General features: G+C 44.8%; 1 protein-coding gene across 1 annotated transcript in view; it reads left to right on the top strand.

The window, feature by feature from the left end:
* The window catches only part of TRPM2 (transient receptor potential cation channel subfamily M member 2), a 1329765-nt gene that overhangs the window by 319645 nt on the left and 987822 nt on the right, over positions 1-22298 (top strand). The gene's annotated exons all lie outside the window — the stretch shown is intronic.

Genomic DNA, 22298 nt, shown 5'->3' with positions numbered 1-22298 from the left:
AAGACCCCAGAGAGGCCCGTACAGACCCCCAGCAGGCCGCACAGACCCCCGGCAGGCCACACAGACCCCAGGCAGGCCGTATAGACCCCCCGAGAGGCCAATACAGACCCCCGGCAGGCCGCACAGACCCCCGGCAGGCCACACAGACCCCAGAGAGGCCCCGTACCGACCCCCGGCAGGCTGCACAAACCCCCGGCCGGCCGCACAGACCCCCGAGAGGCCCGTACAGACCCCCAGCAGGCCGCACAGACCCCCGGCAGGCCACACACCCCCAGAGAGGCCCCGTACCGACCCCAGGCAGGCCGCACAAACCCCCGGCCGGCCGCACAGACCCCCAAGAGGCCCATACAGACCCCCAGCAGGCTGCACAGACCCCCCCACAGTCACGCACAGACCCCGCCCGCACACACAGATGCAGTCTCCACCCACGCACTGCCCACACTATAGTGTATCATTGCACTATTGGAACTTCCGATTCCGGTATCCGATATCTTAAAAATATCAGAACTCAGTATCGGAAATCCGATGCAGCGAATATCGGCCGATACCCGATATTTGCAATATCAGAATGCTCAATACTAGTGTGGAGATGTTTTCATTGGGGTTTTTTTTATTTTGAGGACCATACTTAAGTATTGCCCTTGTCAGAGTGGGAGTACCTGCAGAGGGCACGAAAGGGAAGAATAGGTTCAAACATTGTTCTAAGTTATAAACTTCTGTGGAGCAACTGGGGGATCAAGGTACTCATCACACATATAGATAAGCTCCCTGAGAGGTCAGGTTTCCAAAACAGGGTCATTTGTGGGGGATTTCTACTGTTTTAGCACATCAGGGGCTCTCCAAACACAAAATGGCATCTGCCAATGATTCCAGCAAATTTTGCATTCAAAAAGTCAAATGGCGCTCCTTCCCTTCTGAACCCTGCCATGCACCAAAACAGTAGTTAGCCTCCCAAGTAGGGTGTCTGCATACACAGGATAAATTGCACAACAAATTATGTTGCGAAATTTCTCCTGTTACCTGTCATGACTCTGTTGTTGGGGTTTCCGGAACTAGGGGCTCTTTCCCTTTTCCTAATGCTAGGTGCACTCTAGCTTGCCCTGTTCCCCAGACTACTTCTGATGATGAAGATGCCGGGGTCATGTACCTTGTCTTAGCTCCTGAATCCACCCTCAGTCTGTACCCTTCCCTCACCTAGGGAAGAAGGGAGTAGTAGTGTATCGTGATACACCAACCAGACTTACAAGGTAATACAAACAGGGTTAAAGGAAAATACCAGTCATACAAATGTACTCCCACAAACAACAGAGGAAGATACTGAGGAGTGGAGGATGGGGTAAAACCAAAGTAGGAGACAAAAAGGAATTAGCATAAACCCAAAACCTAACAACAGTCTCAGATAAATGCACGAAATGCCTTTCCAAACAACAACCACCATCTCCAACCATGCAGCAATGAAGCTAGCTCTGGCAATGAGTACTTGCCAGGGCACAGATTATATAGGAGATGGGAGTGGCTAACAGTGAAAACCTGAGAGCCTTAAAGGGAATCTGTCACCACTTTTATGGCATAGCAGCTAAAAATATTGCTTTATGCATCTGCTATGACTCCCCTTGTATATTCACAAAAATGTGCTTTAATGTGTATGGTAATTTCTCAGTCCGGTCTGATGGGTGTGGTTTCGGGTCTCTACTTCACGCCCATTGTATTGCCGATACGCCTTTTAACGGCAGCAGTCAAGGGTACTTATTCCTCAATGGCGCTTTTTTAACGGTGCTGAGACATAAGTGGATAGTGCTCCCCAGCATCAAAAATTCTCAGAGGTCTCAGCTACCAAGGGTAGCTGAGACCCCAGAGAACCTAAATCGGGTCTGTTTTTTCCGACCCCAGTGTTGCGATCGACTTTATTCACGTAATAATGGCAACTGCAAAAAAATGTCTGATTTTCCATTCAATTTCTCTCTCCTCTGATGTGATCGCACATCAGAGAAGAGAGAAATGGGATCCCCCTATCCCTCCCCGGTACTTCCGGTTTTCGTAGACCCTCCTGCATTCCCCCGTCATGTCCCCCGGCATCTTCTTCTGGGAAGAAATTGGTGGGTAAATGTGCAGTGCGCCCGCCAAGATCTGCCTTCCCCCACCCTGCATCAATAGGAAATTTTACCTATTGGTTCATTTTGATCACTGTAATAGACACTATCACAGTGATCAAAAATTAAAAAAATAGTCAATCAAACCAGCCTATATCACCACCTTAGTTAGGTAAAAATAATAAAATATTTTTTTTATTTATTTCCATTTTTCCATTAGGGTTAGGGTTGATCTAGGGTTAGGGTTGGGGCTAGGGTTAGGGTTGGGTCTAGAGCTAGGATTAGGGTTGGGCTAGAGTTAAGGTTGGGTTAAGATTGGGCCAGGGTTAGGGTTGGGGCTAGGGTTAGGGTTGGGCTAGAGATAAGGTTGGATTAAGAATGGGCTAGGGTTAGGGTTGGGGCTAGGATTAGGGTTGGGGTTAAGGTTGGAGTTAGGGTTGGGCTAGGGTTAGGGTTGTGGTTAGGATTATGATTAGGGTTGAGATTAGGATTACGGGTGTGTTGGGGTTAGGATTGTGGTTAGGGTTATGGTTAGGGTTGAGATTAGGTTTAGAGGTGTGTTGGGGTTAGGGTTGGAGTTAGAATGGGGGAGTTTCCACTGTTTAGGTACATCATGGGGTCTCCAAACACAACATGATGCCCACCCAGCCAATTTTGCGCTAAAAAAGTAAAGCAGTACTCCCTCCCATCTAAGCCCTGCCATGCGCCCAAACAGTGGCTATCCCCCACATACAGGGTATCGGTGTACTCAGGAGAAATTTCTCAACAAATTTTTTGGTTCATTTTCTCCTGATACCCTTGTGAAAATAAATAAATTTGGTTCCAAATTAATTTTTTTGTGAAAAAAATAAAATGTAAATTTTTTCCTTCCACATTGTTTTAGTTCTTGTGAAGCTCCTGAAGGGTTAATAAACTTCCTCCATGTGTTTTACGCACCTTGAGGGGTGCAGTTTTTAGAATGGTGTCACTTTTGTGTATTTTCTATCATATTGACCCCCCAAACTCAATTCAAATTCAACTAAGAAAGATGGTTTTGTAAATTTTGTTGGAAAAATGAGAAATCGCTGGTTAACTTTTAACCCTTATAACTAGGGTTGAGCGAAACGGATCGGACAAATTCAAAAATCGCCGACTTTCGGCAAAGTCGGGTTTCATGAAACCCGACCCGATCCTAGTGTGGGATTGGCCATGAGGTCGGCGATCTTCGCGCCAAAGTCGTGCTTCGTATGACGCTTTCAGCGCCATTTTTCAGCCAATGAAGGAGGATGCAGAGTGTGGGCAGCGTGATGACATAGGTCTCGATCCCCACCATCTTAGAGAAGGGCTTGACAGTGATTGGCTTGCTTTCTGCGGCGTCACAGGGGTTATAAGGGGCATGCACGCCGACCGCCATCTTCCTTCTGCTGATCGTAGCATAGGGAGAGGTTGCCGCAGCTTCATCAGAAGAAGGGATATAGTTAGGGAGGGAAGATTAAGGCTCAAAACTGCTTGTGCTGTAGCGATTTCCACTGTCCAACACCACCATTTGTTTGCAGGGACAGTGGAGGCTATATTTTTGGGCATCAGCTCTGTAGCTTATTAGGCTGCCTTATAAGGCTCCCTGATAGCTGCATTGCTGTTTGCACGCCGCTGTGCAAACCAACTGCTTTTTTAAAAGCAAAAATCCTGTTGCTCCTTTCTGCACAATTATCTTGTTTATTTGTCCACACTTTTGTGTGCAGCAGTCCTTTTTATTGCTGCCATACTTTTCCTGAGGTCATTGTAGGGAGATTGAAATTGTACTACAGTCCTTGTATTTTTTCATATATCTTCCAGCCACTTTCTGCCACTGCATCGATTCAAAGTGACTGGAGACAGCATTTGTCCAGTATGGTTATGAACTACTTTTCCTCCCTTATCGATGTTCTCCCTCACAGGTCATTCCCCTTTGATTACTGGGCATCTAAAATAGACACCTGGCCTGAATTGGCAGAATATGCATTACAGGAGCTCGCTTGCCCTGCTTCTAGTGTGCTATCAGAAAGAGTCTTCAGTGCTGCTGGTTCAATACTGACCAAAAAAAGGACAGGTCTGGCTACCCAGAATGTTGATGATCTAACCTTCATTAAAATGAACCAATCATGGATTTCAAATTATTTTGCCCCACCTTCTCCTGCTGACACGTAGCTTGCCTGAAAAATGTCTTGCTTTTGGCCTCCTCTTACTGAGTTCTCCAATTCCGCCATTTGCAGTTGCTGAATGTCCACCATAGGCCATTTTTATACCTCCCTAAATGGGCTGACTCCCCCAACAGGGCCGTGGTCACCACCTGGCGCAAGCACCCGTGCGAGTGCCGTTTGCCTGGACAGGTGGGTGCGCCCACTCTTGGGCGACGGCACTGGCACAGGGTCCCTCATAATACAATGAAGTGTCTCTGACGGTGGTGCTACACAACCAACGTTAGACACACTGTCGTAATATGAGGGGCCCTGTGCCAGTACCGCCGCCCACTAGAGAGTGTTCCCCCCAGCTCGAACAGTGCTCTACCACTTGCAATACTTACCTCTCCCTGCTCCACCACTGTATAGTCTGTGCTGTTAAATCCTTCAATGGCACTGCCAATACAAATTTGTTGAAATAATAGATGATAGTTAAAATATACAGGGGCCCTGGCCTCCATTTAGACCAGTTAATACTTTGTGCCTACTACCACTGTCTGCTACTCAGCAGAGGAGCCCACCCCAGTACCTAGCTATGCCGCCTGTTTAGTCCTGTTACCAATTTTGAACTGCTTTTAGCCTACTTTTTTTATTGTGGGCCTACAAACTGTGTCTGTGCCACTCATTACAGTTGTCTTCCACTGAACAAAGCAATGCCACCTGTTTAGTCCTGTTACCAATTTTGAACTGCATTTAGCCTACTTTTTTATTGTGGGCCTACAAACTGTGTCTGCGCCACCATTACAGTTGTCCTCCACTGTACAAAGCAATGCCTCCTGTTTACTCCTGTTACCAATTTTGAACTGCATTTAGCCTACTCTTTTATTTTGCGCCTACAAACTGTGTCTGCGCCACCATTACAGTTGTCCTCCATTGAACAAAGCTAGGCCGCCTGTTTAGTCCTGTTGCCTATTTTGAACTGCATTTAGCCTACTTTTTAATTTTGGGCCTACTAACTGTGTCTGCGCCACTCTTTACAGTTGTCCTCCACTGAACAAAGCAATGCCGCCTGTTTAGTCCTGTTACCAATTTTTAACTGCTTTTAGCCTACTTTTTTATTTTGGGCCTACTAACTGTGTCTGCGCCACTCATTACAGTTGTCCCCCACTGAACAAAGCTTTGCCGCCTGTTCAGTCCTGTTACCAATTTTTAACTGCATTTAGCCTACTTTATTATTTTGGCCCATATCTGTGTTTCCTCCTCATCCTGCCCATTGCCCAGCCACTGCTAGATGAGTCTGCTGGTACATTGACCCAGACCACTACTTTCCCCTTGCACTCTACACAGCCTGAATCTGACCCTGCTGAAAGTCAGGTTTCCCTTCCCGCATACTATACCACCTTACACGGGGACAAAGAGGAAGGTGCAGATAAAAGTGCAGGCTCCTTCCTCAGGTGGGGGGCATACCCGTTGGCGATGTCACTGGCACAGGGCCCCTCATAGTACTCAAAAGTGTCTCTGGCAGTGGGAGGCGCCACCTGCCGTCAAACACACCGCCGTACTATGAGGGGCCCTCTTCCAGTGCCAAGTGCAAACGAGTGGGCCCCCCCTGCTTGCTCAGGATCACAGCACTTGCAAAGTTGAAATACTTACCTCTCCCTGCTCCACCACCGTGAAGTATTCTGCGTTTCCTGGGCCCACGAAAATCTTGAGCCAGCCCTACCCCCCCACAACTTTAGCCAAATGACCCCCTGTTTTCAATGCCTAACTATTACTATAAAGTAAATTAAGATTGACAAGCTTAAGAAATAATAATTGATTTTTTTGGCATTAAAATGGGCACTGTAGGTGATTTCCTGTCCTCCACTCACTGCCAACTTTGATTCCCCATTGACTTGCATTGGGTTTCGTGTTTCGGTCGGCCCCCGAATTTTCAAAATAATCGGCCGATTTCACCCAACCCGACTTTTGACAAAGTCGGGTTTCGCGAAACCCGACTCGATCCTAAAAAAGTAAAAGTCGCTCAATTCTACTAATAACGTCCTAACAAAAATAAATTATGTTTCCAAAATCGTGCTGATGTAAATTTGACATGTGGGAAATGTTATTTATTAACTACTAGTTGAAGAGCCCGGCGTTGCCTTGGCATAGTAAATATCTGTGGCTAGTTGTAGCACCTCACTTCTCTTATTTTCCCATCACGCCTCTCATTTTCCCCCTCACATTTCTCATTTTCTCCCTTACACCTCTCATTTTCCCCCTCACTCCTCTTATTTTCCCCCTCACTCCTCTCATTCCCCCCAACCCTTGTCATTTCGACCTCACATCTGTCATTTTCCGATCACTCCACTATTTTCCCTCACTCCTCTCATTTTGCACTCACACCTTTTCATTTTCACCTCACACCCCTCATTTTCACCTCACACCTCTCATTTTCCCCTCAGTATATACATGTTTGTCATCTCCCTTATATATAGCACACACCTGTATGTCATCTCCTGAATATAGTATATACCTGTATGTCATCTCCCCTGTAGATAGTATATACCTGCTGTATGTCATCTCCTCCTGTATATTGTATATACCTGTATGTCATCTCCTCCTATATATAGTATATACCTGTATGTCATCTCCTGTATATAGTATATATCTGTATGTCATCTCCCCTGTATATAGTGTATACCTGCTGTATGTCATCTCCTCCTCTATATACCTATGTGTCATCTCCTCTTTTATATAGTATATACCTGTATGTCATCTCCACCTGTATATAGTATATACGTGTGTCATCATCTCCTGTATATAGTATATACCTGTAAGTCATCTCCTCCTCTATATAGTATATACCTGTGTGTCATCTGCTCCTGTATATAGTATATAATAATAATAATTTTTATATAGCGCCAACAAATTCCGCAGCATTTTACAATTAAGCGGAGACATGTACAGACAATAAATTCAGTTAAGACAATTTAAACAGTGACATTAGGGGTGAGGTCCCTGCTCGCAAGCTTACAATCTACAAGGAAATGGGGGGACACAATAGGTGAAAAGTGCTTATTATATCAGGTCTGGCAATTATAATAAATAGGGATTTTCATATAAAGCTGCATGATCCGGTCATCAGCCCGTGTGTTTAAGTGCAATAGTCAAGTATCAAGTGCAGTTATCATGTGCATGGAGGGTGTGGAGACAGATGAATAGTTGGGTGCAGATTCACATGCAGATAATATTTGTAAGGAGGGAACAGGACAAAGTTAGTTTACTGAGTAGTTAATGTGGTAGGCTTGTTTGAAGAGATGGGTTTTTAAAGCGCGCTTGAATAGGTCGGGGCTAGGTATCAGTCTGATCGTCTGGGGAAGTGCATTCCAGAGAGCTGGCGCAGCACGCGAGAAGTCTTGGAGACGGAGGTGCGAGGTTCGGATTACGGGGGATGTTAGTCTTAGGTAATTTGTAGAACGGAGGGCACGTGTAGGGCGATAGACGGAGATGAGAGAGGAGATATAAGGCGGTGCAGAACTGTGGAGAGCTTTGTGGGTGAGAGAGATGAGTTTATACTGGACCATCTAGTGAATGGGTAGCCAGTGTAATGACTGGCACAAGATGGAGGCATTGGTGAAGCGGCTGGACAAAAATATGACCATGGCTGCCGCATTCAAGATGGATTGGAGAGGAGAAAGTTTGGAAAGATGGAAACCGATCAGAAAAGAGTTGCAGTAGTCCAGACGAGAATAAACAGTAAGAGTCTTACCAGTTTCAAAGGTGAGAAAAGGTCGGATTCTGGAGATGTTTTTAAGATGCAGGTGACAGGAGCGAGTGAGTGATCGGATATAGGGAGTAAAGGAAAGTTCGGTGTCGAATATGACCCCAAGAGAGCGGGTTTGGGAGTTATGATTGAACCCTCCAGGGTAATTTTGATGTTGGGTAGTGTGAGGTTAGTAGAACGGAGAAACAGACAGCTGCAGCTTAGATATACCAAGCTATTGCACAACTCTTGGGGTAAATAGTGGATAGCAGCTAGAAGAGTATAGCCCAATAGAGTTAAAACATAACCTTTACTAATAATATTAAAAGATGGACAAACAATACACAACACATATCAAAATAAACTTAATAAAGTGCTCTCGCCGAAAACTGTGCTCTAATAAAAAACTGGTTTGATCTCACCAATTATGGATGAAGGGTACCCATGCCAGTAGTGGGGGGTCCCAGGGAGGGTCCAATAGTTGTAGGGTAAGGTAGAGGGGACAGGGACCTTTTTCCTAAACCCCTGTTGTGCCCCAGCAATGACTCCTGTCCTCACAAGGACAGGCCCGAATGAGCCCTACTATGGACGCCCCCACACCGTGTAAAGTGTAGTTAACGCGTCCCAGAAGGGAGAAACACAAGTAGTTCAGTTTTGGAGAGATTTAGTTTCAGATAGAGGGAGGACATGATGTTAGAGACAGCAGACAGACAATCCTTGGTATTTTGAATTAGGGTAGGGGTGATGTCAGGGGAAGAAGTGTATAATTGGGTGTCGTCAGCATAGAGATGGTACTGGAACCCAAATCTGCTGATTGTTTGTCCAATAGGGGCAGTGTATAGAGAGAAGAGGAGGGGGCCCAGGACTGAGCCCTGCGGAACCCCGATAGTAAGGGGACGAGGAAAGGAAGAGGAGCCGGCAAAAGATACAGTGAAGGAGCGGTCAAAGAGGTAGGAGGAGAACCAGGAGAGGGCTGTGTCCTTGAGTCCTATGGAGCGCAGCATGGTGAGAAGGAGCTTGTGATCCACTGTATCAAATGTGGCAGATAGATCCAGGAGAATCAGCAGAGAGCAATGACCTTTGGATTTAGCTGTTATTAGATCATTAGAGACTTTAGTGAGGGCAGTTTCAGTGGAGTGTAAAGAGCGGAAACCAGATTGTAAGGGGTCAAGAAGAGAGTTATCTGAGAGATAGCGATTAGACGGGAGTGGAACAAGCATTCCAGGAGTTTAGAGATGAAGGAAAGGTTAGAGACAGGTCTGTAGTTAGCTTTGCAGTTCTGGTCCAGGGATGGCTCTTTAAGTAAAGGGGTAATGATGGCATGTTTAAATGAGGAGGGAAAGATGCCTGAGCAAAGAGAGAGGTTAAATATTTTGGTCAGGTGAGTGGTGACCACTGGTGAGAGAGACTGCAGAAGAGGTGAAGGAATGGGGTCACTATTGCAGGTTGTAGGCCGAGCAGAAGTGAGGAGCTTGGAAACTTCTTCTTCTGAAACAGGCTCAAAGATGTCTAGTGAGCTTGAGGTGTGGCAGGGAAGGGGATCCAGGCACTAAGGAGATTGGGCTGAGATATCCTGATGGATGTGGAAGAAGTCTTCTGCTAAGAGAGATTTTCTCCACTCCCGCTCTGCACACCTTGAGCAGCGCTGAAGAAAGCGTATTTCAATAGTGTACCAGGGATGTCGTTGTCTGTGTCGGGTCTTTCTGCGTGTAGAAGGTGCTGCTTCATCCAGGGCATTCTTCAGTGTAATATTGAAGTGTGACAATGCTAAGTCTGGACAGGAGAGTGAGGAGATGGGGACTAAAGATGTGTGGAGGTTGTACATAAGCTGCTGGGTATTAATGGTGCGTGTATTCCGATAAGTGTGGTAAGTGGGGGTGTCCTGGGTGAGGAGACAATTCTTGACAGAGAAGGAAAGAAGGTTGTGGTCCGAGAACGGGAGAGTGGAGTTAGTAAAGTCGTGCAGCAATCCGGGACGGGAGAAAACCAGGTCCAGAGTATTCCCATCCTCATGCGTAGGAGAATTAGTAAACTGTGAGAGGTTGAATGAAGAAGTTAGAGAGAGAAGATGAGAGGCAGATTGGGAGAGGGGATAATTGATGGGGATGTTAAAGTCTCCCATGATGAGGGCGGGGATGTCACAGGATAGAAAGTGAGTAAGCCAAGTGGCAAAGTGGTCTAGAAACAGGCGGGAGGAGCCTGGAGGGTGATAAACAACCGCCACCCACAAGGGGAAGGGCCAAAAGAGTCTGATGGCGTGGACTTCAAAGGAAGGAAATGTAAGTGAGGGAAGCGGGGGGATGACCTGGAAAGCACATTGTGATGAAAGGAGTAAGCCAACACCTCCAGTATATACCTGTGTGTCATCTCCTCCTGTATATAGTATGTACCTGTATGTCATCTCCTCCTGTATATAGTATATACCTGTATGTCATCTCCTCCTGTATATATATATACCCGTGTGTCATCTGCTCCTGTATATAGTATATATCTGGGTGTCATCTCCTCCTGTATATAGTATATACGTGTGTCATCTCCCCTGTGTATAGTATATACCTGTGTCATCTCCTCCTGTATATAGTATATACCTGTGTGTCATCTCCTCCTGTATATAGTATATATCTGTGTGACATCTCCTCCTGTATATAGTATGTACCTGTATGTCATCTCCTCCTGTATATAGTATATACCTGTGTGTCATCTCCTCCTGTATGTAGTATATACCTGTGGGTCATCTCCCCTGTATATAGTATATATGTGTGTGTCATCTCCTCCTGTATATAGTATATACCTGTATGTCATCTCCTCCTGTTTATAGTATATACCTGTGTGTCATCTCCTCCTGTATATAGTATATATATCTGTGTGACATCTCCTCCTGTATATAGTATGTACCTGTATGTCATCTCCTCCTGTATATAGTATATACCTGTGTGTCATCTCCTCCTGTATATAGTATATACCTGTGGGTCATCTCCCCTGTATATAGTATATACCTGTATGTCATCTCAGAGCAAAAAAGGGAAGAAGTCAGCGCAGCCTAAGGTTAAGACGCAATACATAAAGTGCAAATGCACATATTAATTTCTAACTGTATTATCAAAATGAGACATTTAGCAAACAATTGATCAATTCTTTGAGCCACCCCACCTCTTCACGGCAATCTCATATTGGGGCAGTCCTACACTACGTTTTTTATATTCGCTGTGCCATAAAGGCCTCCTAAATGAACTAAAAGCAAGACCACATTAAAAACATGCTGTACCTGGAGCATATACTGAGTCACCCCCATGGCGCCAGAGTAGGCAAGCTAGGATAAAGGTTGTCCAGGTCCAGACAGACATTTCGGATCCAACCTCCACACTGCCCATCCAGAGCCACAGATGAAGAGTGAAACAGGCTGAGGAACAGGTGCATAATACTAGTTAGAAATTAATATGTGCATTTGCACTTTATGTATTGCGTCTTAACCTTAGGCTGCGCTGGCTTCTCCCCTTTTTTGCTCTGTTATTGGTAAGTGGCTGACCACCCCTGTTGCCGTGCGCCACGCCTGGTTATGTGCGCCATTCTTTCTGTGTCTCAGTGATTGATAGGCTGCTGTACACACACATAGCAGCCCTGCCCTGCCTCAGGCTTTGTTTAATTATGCACCTGTTCCTCAGCCTGTCTCACTCTTCATCTGTGGCTCTGGATGGGCAGTGTGGAGGTTGGATCCGAAATGTCTATCTGGACCTGGTCATCCTTTATCCTCGCTTGCCCACTCTGGCGCCATGGGGGTGACTCAGTAATGCTCCAGGTACAGCATGCTTTTAATGTGGTCTTGCTTTTAATTCATTTAGGAGGCCTTTATGGCACAGCGAATATAAAAAACGTAGTGTAGGACTGCCCCAATATGAGATTGTCGTGAAGAGGCGGGGTGGCTCAAAGAATTGATCATTTGTTTGCTAAATGTCTCATTTTGATAATACAGTTAGAAATTAATATGTTCATTTGCACTTCATGTATTGCGTCTTAACCTTAGGCTGCGCTGGCTTCTCCCCTTTTTTGCTCTGTTATTGGTAAGTGGCTGACCACCACTGTTGCCGTGCGCCACGCCTGGTTATGTGCGCCATTCTTTCTGTGTCTCAGTGATTGATAGGCTGCTGTACACACACATAGCAGCCCTGCCCTGCCTCAGGCTTTGTTTAATTATGCACCTGTTCCTCAGCCTGTCTCACTCTTCATCTGTGGCTCTGAATGGGCAGTGTGGAGGTTGGATCCAAAATGTCTATCTGGACCTGGTCAACCTTTATCCTCGCTTGCCTACTCTGGCGCCATGGGGGTGACTCAGTAATGCTCCAGGTACAGCATGCTTTTAATGTGGTCTTGCTTTTAGTTCATTTAGGAGGCCTTTATGGCACAGTGAATATAAAAAACGTAGTGTAGGACTGCCCTAATATGAGATTGCCGTGAAGAGGCGGGGTGGCTCAAAGAATTGATCAATTGTTTGCTAAATATCTCATTTTGATAATACAGTTAGAAATTAATATGTGCATTTGCACTTTATGTATTGCGTCTTAACCTTAGGCTGCGCTGGCTTCTCCCCTTTTTTGCTCTGTATGTCATCTCCTCCTGTATATAGTATATACCTGTGTGTAATCTCCCCTGTATATAGTATATATGTGTGTGTCATCTCCCCTGTATATAGTATATACCTATGTGTCATCTCCTCCTGTATATAGTATATACAGTACCTGTGTGTCATCTCCTCCTGTATATAATATATACGTGTGTCATATCCCATGTATATAGTATATACCTGTGTCATCTTCCCTGTATATGGTATATACCTGTGTGTCATCTCCCCTGTATATAGTATGCACCTGTATGTCATCTTCCCTGTATATAATATAAACCAGTGTGTCATCTCCTCCTGTATATAGTATATACCTGTATGTCATCTCCTCCTGTATATAGTATATACCTGTGTGTCATCTCCTCCTGTATATAGTATATACCTGTGTGTCATCTCCTCTGAAAATAGTATGTACCTGTGTGTCACCTCCCCTGTATATAGTATCTATGTGTGTCATTTCCCCTGTATATAGTATATACCAGTGTGTCATCTCCTCCTGTATATAGTATATACCTGTATGTCTTCTCCTCCTGTATATGGTATATACCTGTGTGTCATCTCCTCCTGTATATAGTATATACCTGTGTGTCATCTCCTCCTGTATATAGTATATATCTGTGTGACATCTCCTCCTGTATATAGTATGTACCTGTATGTCATCCCCTCCTGTATATAGTATATACCTGTGTGTCATCTCCTCCTGTATGTAGTATATACCTGTGGGTCATCTCCCCTGTATATAATATATATGTGTGTGTCATCTCCTCCTGTATGTAGTATATACCTGTGTGTCATCTCCCCTGTATATAGTATGCACCTGTATGCCATCTTCCCTGTATATAATATATACCAGTGTGTCATCTCCTCCTGTATATAGTATATACCTGTATGTCATCTCCTCCTGTATATAGTATATACGTGTGTCATCTCCTCCTGTATATAGTATATACCTCTGTGTCATCTCCGCTGAAAATAGTATGTACCTGTGTGTCATCTCCCCTGTATATAGTATCTACCTGTGTGTCATCTCCCCTGTATATAGTATGTACCTGTATGTCATCTCTCCTGTATATAGTATATACCAGTGTGTCATCTCCTCCTGTATATAGTATATACCTGTATGTCTTCTCCTCCTGTATATGGTATATACCTGTGTGTCATCTCCTCCTGTATATAGTATATACCTGTGTGTCATCTCCTCCTGTATATAGTATATACCTGTGTGTCATCTCTCCTGTATATCTACTATATAATTGTCTAAGGGTCACTTCCGTCTTTCCTTCTGTCTGTCACGGTTATTCATTCACTGATTGGTCTCGCCAGCTGCCTGTCATGGCTGCCGCGACCAATCAGCGACGGGCACAGTCCGGAAGAAAATGGCCGCTCCTTACTCCCCGCAGTCAGTGCCTGTCACCCGCATACTCCCCTCCGGTCACCGCTAACACAGGGTTAATGCCGGTGGTAACGGACAGCGTTATGCCGCAGGTAACGCACTCCGTTACTGCCGCTATTAACCCAGTGTGTCCCCAACTTTTTACTATTGACGCTGCCTATGCGGCATCAATAGTAAAAAATGTAATGTTAAAAATAATAATGAAAAAAAAAACTGCTATACTCACCCTCCGTAGTCGCTCGCGCTGGCCGCTATCTTCTGTTGCAGGTTCCGGTGGCAAAGATGGTATGGGAGAAGGACCTGCCATGATGTCATGGTCATGTGACCGCGATGTCATCACAAGCCCTGCGCGCCTGCGCTAGAAAGACCTGCCATGATGTCACGGTCATATGACCGCGACGTCATCACAGGTCCTGCGCTCATACCAACCCTGGTACCGGAAGCTGCCGTGGACTACAAGGGGCCCTCGGAAAGGTGAGTATATGTTTATTTTTTATTTTTTAACCTGTGACAAACCTGGCTGGGCAATATACTACGTAGCTGGGCAATATACTACATGACTGGCCAATATACTACGTGGCTCTGTGCTGTATACTACGTCGCTGTGCAATATACTACGTGGCTCTGTGCTGTATACTACATCACTGGCCAATATACTACGTCACTGGGCAATATACTACGTGGCTGCACAATATACTACGTCACTAGGCAATATACTATGTAACTTGGCAATATACTACGTCACTGGGCAATATACTATGTGGCTGGGCAATATACTACGTGGCTGGGCAATATACTACGTGGCTGGGCAATATACTACGTGGCTGGGCAATATACTACGTGGCTGGGCAATATACTACGTGACTGTGCAATATACTACGTGGCTGGGCAATATACTACGTGGCTGGGCAATATAGTACGTGGCTGGGCAATATAGTACGTGGCTGGGCAATATACTACGTGACTGTGCAATATACTACGTGGCTGGGCAATATACTACGTGGGCAGTGCAATATACTACGTGGACATGCATATTCTAGAATACCCGATGCGTTAGAGTCGGGCCACCATCTAGTAGTATATATCTGTGTGTCATCTCCCCTGTATATAATATATATCTGTATGTCATCTCCTCCTGTATTAGACCGCGTTTACACAATATTTGGTCAGTATTTTTACCTCAGTATTTGTAAGCTAAATTGGCAGCCTGATAAATCCCCAGCCAACAGGAAGCCCTCCCCCCTGGCAGTATATATTAGCTCACACATACACATAATAGACAGGTCATGTGACTGACAGCTGGCGTATTTCCTATAAGGTACATTTGTTGCTCTTGTAGTTTGTCTGCTTATTAATCAGATTTTGATTTTTAAAGGATAATACCAGACTTGTGTGTGTTTTAGGGCGAGTTTCATGTATCAAGTTGTGTGTGTTGAGTTGCATGTGGCGACATGCATGTAGCGACTTTTGTGAGAGGAGTTTTGTGTGGTGACATGCGTGTAGCAACTTTTTGTGTGTCAAGTTGCATGTGACAGGTTAGTGTAGCAAGTTGTGTGCAGCAAGTTTTGCGCATGGTGAGTTTTGCGTGTGGCGAGTCTTATGTGTGGTGCATTTTGAGTATGTGCAAGTTTTGTGTGAGGCAACTTTTGCATGTGTTGCAACTTTTGTGTATGTGGCAATTTTTCCGTGTGTGCAAGTTTTGCGTGTGGCGAGTAGTCCATGAGGTGAGTTTTGCACGTGTGGCGAGTTTTGCATGAGCCTAATTTTGCATGTGGCGAGTTTTGCGCATAGCGAGTTTTGAGCGGCGACTTTTGTGTTTCGACTTTTATGTGGCGAGTTTGGTGTATGTGTGGTGAAATGTGTGCTGAGGGTGGTATATCTGTTCAAGCACGTGGTAGTTTGTGGCGCATTTTGTGTGTGTGTTCATATCCCCGTGTGTGGTGAGTATCCCATATCGGGGCCCCACCTTAGCAGCTGTATAGTATATGTTCCTTGGCGCCATCCCTCTCATTCTTTAAGTCCCCCTTGTTCACATCTGGCAGCTGTCAATTTGCCTCCAACACTTTTCCTTTCACTTTTTCCCCATTATGTAGATAGGGGCAAAATTGTTCGGTGAATTGGAATGCGCGGGGTTAAAATTTCAACTCATAACATAGCCTATGATGCTCTCGGGGTCCAGACGTGTGACTGTGCAAATTTTGTGGCTGTAGCTGCGACGGTGCAGATGCCAATCCCGGACCTACACATATACACACATACACACATACACACATGCATTCAGCTTTATATATTAGATATTGTGTTATACCACTCTCTGATTTAAGGGTACAAAAATTTAAAGTTTGAAAATTGCAACATTTTCAAAATCTTTGCCAAATTTCCATTTTTTTCATAAATAAACGCAAGTTACAAAAGAACTTTTTCAGAATTATTGGGATCCGTTGAAGCGTTTCAGAGCTATAACCTCATAAATTGACAGTGGTCACAATTGTAAAAATTGGCTTGGTCATTAAGTTCCAAATTGGCTCTAAGGAGTTAAATCGCCACTCAAGAGTTTTTTTTATTACACTGCTAGAGTCGTACTTTAATGTTAGTCCCCTTCTTCCATCTCATACTCACCTGTTGCAGCCTTCATTCGTTTCCAGCCTCACTCCAGTCAGTTTTTGTCAAAATGTGACCTGCTTGCAGCTCAAGTGTTTCATGGATGTCGGCAGTCAATTTCAATACAAGTTTATGAGAGCCTCGTTCTGGCTTTCATAGACTTTTACTGTGGGCGTGGGACTTAGCATCTGACTTCCTGCTATTCACAAGGTGCTGTCACAAGGTGGTACAGGAGGACTGGAGGGGCACCGAAAAAACTGTGAAGACGCCGTAGGATGAATATGTGCCCAGTGGCAGAGGGCTTAGATTTTAAGTGCCACTTCAGCTCTGAAAAAAAAATGCTGGAGCTATACTTTAAGAGCGGTGAAGAATGTAGGCTTTGAAAACTACACATTGTTTAACCCCTCTGTGACCTTAGACGTACTATCCCGTCGAGGTGCCCTGGGCTTATCTGACCCTGGACGGGATAGTACGTCATAGCCGATCGGCCGCGCTCACGGGGGGAGCGCGGCCGATCGCGGCCGGGTGTCAGCTGCTTATCGCAGCTGACATCCGGCACTATGTGCCAGGAGCGGTCACGGACCGCCCCCGGCACATTAACCCCTGGCACACCGCGATCAAAGATGATCGCGATGTGCCGGCGGTACAGGGAAGCACCGCGCAGGGAGGGGGCTCCCTGCGGGCTTCCCTGAGCCCCCCGCAGCAACGCGATGTGATCGCGTTGCTGCGAGGGTCTCCTCACCTCCCTCCCTGCTCGAGCCCCGGATCCAAGATGGCCGCGGATCCGGGTCCTGCAGGGAGGGAGGTGGCTTCACAGAGCCTGCTCAGAGCAGGCACTGTGAAGCAGCCTGCACTCCTATCAGATCAGTGATCTGACAGAGTGCTGTGCAAACTGTCAGATCACTGATCTGTGATGTCCCCCCCTGGGACAAAGTAAAAAAGTAAAAAAAAATAATTTCCAAATGTGTAAAAAAAATAAAAAAAAATATTCCAAAATAATGAAAAAAAAAAAAAAATATTATTCCCATAAATACATTTCTTCATCTAAATAAAAAAAAAAAAACAATAAAAGTACACATATTTAGTATCGCCGCGTCCGTAACGGCCCGACCTATAAAACTGGCCCACTAGTTAACCCCTTCAGTAAACACCGTAAGAAAAAAAAAAAAAAACGAGGCAAAAAACAACGCTTTATTATCATACCGCCGAACAAAAAGTGGAATAACACGCGATCAAAAGGACAGATATAAATAACCATGGTACCGCTGAAAGCGTCATATTGTCCCGCAAAAAAAGAGCCGCCATACAGCATCATCAGCAAAAAAATAAAAAAGTTATAGTCCTGAGAATAAAGCGATGCAAAAATAATTATTTTTTCTGTAAAATAGTTTTTATCGTATAAAAGCACCAAACCATAAAAAAATGATATAAATGAGGTATCGCTGTAATCGTACTGACCCGAAGAATAAAACTGATTTATCAATTTTACCAAACGCGGAACGGTATAAACGCCTCCCCCAATAGAAATTCATGAATAGCTGGCTTTTGGTCATTCTTCCTCACAAAAATCGGAATAAAAAGCGATAAAAAAATGTCACGTGCCCAAAAATGTTTTCAATAAAAACGTCAACTCGTCCCGCAAAAAACAAGACCTCACATGACTCTGTGGACCAAAATATGGAAAAATTATAGCTCTCAAAATGTGGTATTGCAAAAAATATTTTTTGCAATAAAAAGGGTCTTTCAGTGTGTGACGGCTGCCAATCATAAAAATCCGCTAAAAAACTCGCTATAAAAGTAAATCAAACCCCCCTTCATCACCCCCTTAGTTAGGGAAAAATAAAAAAAAATGTATTTATTTCCATTTTCCCATTAGGGCTAGGGTTAGGGCTAGGGTTAGGGCTAGGGTTAGGGCTAGGGTTAGGGCTAGGGTTAGGGCTAGGGTTAGGGTTAGGGCTAGGGTTAGGGCTAGGGTTAGGGCTAGGGTTAGGGCTAGGGTTAGGGCTAGGGCTAGGGTTAGGGCTAGGGTTAGGGCTAGGGTTAGGGCTAGGGTTAGGGCTAGGGTTAGGGTTAGGGCTAGGGTTAGGGCTAGGATTAGGGTTAGGGTTAGGGTTGGGGCTACAGTTAGGGTTGGGGCTAAAGTTAGGGTTAGGGTTTAGATTACATTTACAGTTGGGAATAGGGTTGGGATTAGGGTTAGGGGTGTGTCAGGGTTAGAGGTGTGGTTAGGGTTACCGTTGGAATTAGGGTTAGGGGTGTGTTTAGATTAGGGTTTCAGTTATAATTGGGGGGTTTCCACTGTTTCGGCACATCAGGGGCTCTCCAAACACGACATGGCGTCCGATCTCAATTCCAGCCAATTCTGCGTTGAAAAAGTAAAACAGTGCTCCTTCCCTTCCGAGCTCTCCTGTGTGCCCAAACAGGGGTTTACCCCAACATATGGGGTATCAGCGTACTCAGGACAAATTGGACAACAACTTTTGTGGACCAATTTCTCCTGTTACCCTTGGGAAAATACAAAACTGGGGGCTAAAAAATAATTTTTGTGGGAAAACAAAAAGATTTTTTATTTTCACGGCTCTGCGTTATAAACTGTAGTGAAACACTTGGGGGTTCAAAGTTCTCACAACACATCTAGATAAGTTCATTGAGGGGTCTAGTTTCCAATATGGGGTCACTTGTGGGGGGTTTCTACTGTTTAGGTACATTAGGGGCTCTGCAAACGCAATGTGACGCCTGCAGACCAATCCATCTAAGTCTGCATTCCAAATGATGCTCCTTCCCTTCCGAGCCCTCCCATGCGCCCAAACGGTGGTTCCCCCCCACATATCGGGTATCAGCGTACTCAGGACAAATTGGACAACAACTTTTGTGGACCAATTTCTCCTGTTACCCTTGGGAAAATACAAAACTGGGGGCTAAAAAATAATTTTTGTGGGAAAACAAAAAGATTTTTTATTTTCACGGCTCTGCGTTATAAACTGTAGTGAAACACTTGGGGGTTCAAAGTTCTCACAACACATCTAGATAAGTTCATTGAGGGGTCTAGTTTCCAATATGGGGTCACTTGTGGGGGGTTTCTACTGTTTAGGTACATTAGGGGCTCTGCAAACGCAATGTGACGCCTGCAGACCAATCCATCTAAGTCTGCATTCCAAATGATGCTCCTTCCCTTCCGAGCCCTCCCATGCGCCCAAACGGTGGTTCCCCCCCACATATCGGGTATCAGCGTACTCAGGACAAATTGGACAACAACTTTTGTGGACCAATTTCTCCTGTTACCCTTGGGAAAATACAAAACTGGGGGCTAAAAAATAATTTTTGTGGGAAAACAAAAAGATTTTTTATTTTCACGGCTCTGCGTTATAAACTGTAGTGAAACACTTGGGGGTTCAAAGTTCTCACAACACATCTAGATAAGTTCATTGAGGGGTCTAGTTTCCAATATGGGGTCACTTGTGGGGGGTTTCTACTGTTTAGGTACATTAGGGGCTCTGCAAACGCAATGTGACGCCTGCAGACCAATCCATCTAAGTCTGCATTCCAAATGATGCTCCTTCCCTTCCGAGCCCTCCCATGCGCCCAAACGGTGGTTCCCCCCCACATATCGGGTATCAGCGTACTCAGGACAAATTGGACAACAACATTTAGGGTCCAATTTCTCCTGCTAACCTTGGAAAAATACAAAACTGGGGGCTAAAATATAATTTTTGTGGAAAAAAAAATATTTTTTATTTGCAAGACTCTGCGATATAAACTGTAGTGAAATACTTGGGGGTTCAAAGCTCTCACAACACATCAAGATGAGTTCCTTAGGGGGTCTACTTTCCAAAATGGTGTCACTTGTGGGGGGTTTCTACTGTTTAGGTACATTAGGGGCTCTGCAAACGCAATGTGACGCCTGCAGACCATTCCATCTAAGTCTGCATTCCAAATGGCGCTCCTTCCCTTCCGAACCCTCCCATGCGCCCAAACGGTGGTTCCCCCCCACATATGGGGTATCAGCGTACTCAGGACAAATTGGACAACAACTTTTGTGGTCCAATTTCTCCTCTTACCCTAGGGAAAATACAAAACTGGGGGCTAAAAAATAATTTTTGTGGGAAAAAAATTTTGTTTTATTTTTATGGCTCTGCATTATAAACTTCTGTGAAGCCCTTGGTGGGTCAAAGTGCTCACCACACATCCAGATAAGTTCCTTAGGGGGTCTACTTTCCAAAATGGTGTCACTTGTGGGGGGTTTCAATGTTTAGGCACATCAGTGGCTCTCCAAACGCAACATGGCGTCCCATCTCAATTCCTGTCAATTTTGCATTGAAAAGTCAAACGGCGCTCCTTCCCTTCCGAGCTCTCCCATGCGCCCAAACAGTGGTTTACTGCCACATATGGGGTATCAGCGTACTCGGGACAAATTGGACAACAACTTTTGAGGTCCAATTTCTTCTCTTACCCTTGGAAAAATAAAAAATTGGGGGCAAAAATATAATTTTTGTGAAAAAATATGATTTTTTATTTTTACGGTTCTGCATTATAAACTTCTGTGAAGCACTTGGTGGGTCAAAGTGCTCACCACACCTCTAGATAAGTTCCTTAGGGGGTCTACTTTCCAAAATGGTGTCACTTGTGGGGGGTTTCAATGTTTAGGCACATCAGTGGCTCTCCAAACGCAACATGGCGTCCCATCTCAATTCCTGTCAATTTTGCATTGAAAAGTCAAACGGCGCTCCTTCCCTTCCGAGCTCTCCCATGCGCCCAAACAGTGGTTTACTGCCACATATGGGGTATCAGCGTACTCGGGACAAATTGGACAACAACTTTTGAGGTCCAATTTCTTCTCTTACCCTTGGAAAAATAAAAAATTGGGGGCAAAAATATAATTTTTGTGAAAAAATATGATTTTTTATTTTTACGGTTCTGCATTATAAACTTCTGTGAAGCACTTGGTGGGTCAAAGTGCTCACCACACCTCTAGATAAGTTCCTTAGGGGGTCTACTTTCCAAAATGGTGTCACTTGTGGGGGGTTTCAATGTTTAGGCACATCAGTGGCTCTCCAAACGCAACATGGCGTCCCATCTCAATTTCTGTCAATTTTGCATTGAAAAGTCAAACTGCGCTCCTTCCCTTCCGAGCTCTCCCATGCGCCCAAACAGTGGTTTACTGCCACATATGGGGTATCAGCGTACTCAGGACAAATTGGACAACAACTTTTGAGGTCCAATTTCTTCTCTTACCCTTGGAAAAATAAAAAATTGGGGGCAAAAATATAATTTTTGTGAAAAAATATGATTTTTTATTTTTACGGTTCTGCATTATAAACTTCTGTGAAGCACTTGGTGGGTCAAAGTGCTCACCACACATCCAGATAAGTTCCTTAGGGGGTCTACTTTCCAAAATGGTGTCACTTGTGGGGGGTTTCAATGTTTAGGCACATCAGTGGCTCTCCAAACGCAACATGGCGTCCCATCTCAATTCCTGTCAAGTTTGCATTGAAAAGTCAAATAGCGCTCCTTCCCTTCCGAGCTCTCCCATGCGCCCAAACAGTGGTTTACTGCCACATATGGGGTATCAGCGTACTCAGGACAAATTGGACAACAACTTTTTGGGTCCAATTTCTCCTGTTACCCTTGGTAAAATAAAACAAATTGGAGCTGAAGTAAATTTTTTGTGTAAAAAAGTTAAATGTTCATTTTTATTTAAACATTCCAAAAATTCCTA

The sequence above is a fragment of the Ranitomeya imitator genome, chromosome 7 (assembly GCF_032444005.1).
Source record: "Ranitomeya imitator isolate aRanImi1 chromosome 7, aRanImi1.pri, whole genome shotgun sequence".
In the NCBI taxonomy this organism is placed as follows: Eukaryota; Metazoa; Chordata; class Amphibia; order Anura; family Dendrobatidae; genus Ranitomeya; species Ranitomeya imitator.
This window is presented reverse-complemented; position numbering and strand designations above follow the sequence as displayed.